This window comes from Varroa destructor, unplaced genomic scaffold (assembly GCF_002443255.2).
Source record: "Varroa destructor unplaced genomic scaffold, Vdes_3.0 BEIS01000006.1, whole genome shotgun sequence".
Lineage (NCBI taxonomy): Eukaryota > Metazoa > Arthropoda > Arachnida > Mesostigmata > Varroidae > Varroa > Varroa destructor.
Window position 1 is genome coordinate 13,870,330 of NW_019211459.1, and position 2,119 is coordinate 13,872,448.

Below are 2,119 nucleotides of genomic sequence, written 5' to 3' on the forward strand. Positions count from 1 at the left end.
ATATTTTATATATATTATTATATATATATATATATATGTTATATATATATATATATAGTCGCCATGAGCAACTAAGAATTTACCATTGAAATCGTATCAGCCTTAGTGCTTGAAGTATCAAAACCGGACCTTGCAGACCTTCCACAGAAGGAATAGCAGTACCATGAATGCTCGTAGACCTGGCGGTTTAAAAGACAGTTTTTACATAACAACAACAACATTTAAATTAGATATCAAGGAATAGAAATATCGCACATTTTGAAGAAATAGATGATCACACGGATTAGCTTCCGGGGTGCGTTGCATAGCAGTCACGGGATAGCTTTTTTGGATTTTTGAGGACGCACGTCACATTATTGTCTATACTATTCGCAGCTTTGACGGAGGTGTTCAGCGTAGAACAATTTTCGTGTGGTCTGTTTTTCCTGGTCTGCTAAGTATCTGAGTTTTTTTCTCAAGCAAGTTGAACTTCGCTGCAAAATCGATTCATTATTAGTAGCTCTGCTTGCTTTCTCCACAAACGACACTGGCCTATGTTTACATATATATATATATATATATCTCACAGCAGCAGTAACGTCTATTGCGCGTTTGGAACACCTTCTGCGACTTCATAGCTTCTATTCAGCCTCTACGGCTCGTCAATTGCGTTTGGCAGCTGGGTCTATTTCAAACAGACGATTGTGTGTTTCCGCTGGACTAAGTCATCACAAAGCGCTTTTCTATAGGTAAACTTGGGCCGGGAAGGTTTTATGGCCGTAAGGTGCGATAACGCAGCACTGAGGCTGTAAAAGCAATTGAAAATATTAACGCGTACAGGCGAAATACTACTATAGAAGTCTTGCTGAAAAAATACTATACATCGTAGCCATAGCCGTTAGAACTGATTTGTAGCGCGCCGCTGCCGTTTATTAAGACCGGCCAAACATTGGGTACAGATTGAAGGTACGGAAATGGATATACGATTATCTTGCCATGCTACTGCAGGCGCTCGGGACGTTGTAATAGAGAAACGGTGCTTATTTATGTTAGAAACTAAATGAAGAAAGCCAAGGTCACCAGTGAAATACATACTTAAAGCTAACTTCGAAGTTCAACCGCATATACAAGTCTACACGCCTACTGCGTATTTCGTGTTAGGATCTGTTCGTTCTATTTGCCCCGCTCTCAAAACAGGTTTTCCCCCACATGCTTATTCTGCTTCATACTTCCCTATCGACTACATGTGCTACGATATGTGCTCCGACCAAAACGACGAACGAGCCAGAAAATAGCCATAACTGCTCGTTGTGGCCTGTCGTCACTTGGAATAGAGAAAAGTCGACTAAATTTGGATTGGACATTGTCCTGGTACGCCCATTCAAATGATTGGATTAAGGAACTGTGTCAGTACGTGCATTCACGTACAGGCGTTTGGACGTAGTTGGACGTGCTACGCTGCTTACGTCGAGAGACGGAGAAGAAAAGAGAGAAATTGGTTTAGATTTAAGCCGTAAAAGTTGCTGCTATATTCAATCTGAGCGATGTATAGTTTACCAATTGATATCTGGCAATAAAATTTCTACTAACACATTGGCTCGAAGGGTTGACTCATTTATGGATACAAAAAGGTCACTAAATTTCTGCACAGGGTAACGTCAGCAGCAGGCTCCACAACTACGCTTACGATCAATCGATTCCCGTGACAGCGGAGCGAAGTGATCGTAAATAACGTAAAATTATATCAACAGGAACAATGGTTCCTGAAAAGCGGTCGATGGTCCTTAGCATACTTTAGATAATACTTTGTGTTTGTTTATAATGTTTTTCGGTAATTTAAGACGAAACAGATCTATGAATTTATACTATAATTGAAACATCTAGCAACACACTGCCATTTTGAATCTAGAATAGTCTATTTCAGTCAGCAGATTACTCGAAGTTTAGGTGTTATTTTGCTTGTTAGTAGGCATTTATACACGTATTAAGATATTTGCAATCGTCTGAGCAACTCCGAAATAAACTATCTGTCACCGAAAATCGGTTCGGATTAATGCGGCAAAAAACATATCGTCCGCATATTCTTGTAGCCATAACAGGAATAACAGCTGATGGTAAGCTCGTCATCTAGATTTTATCG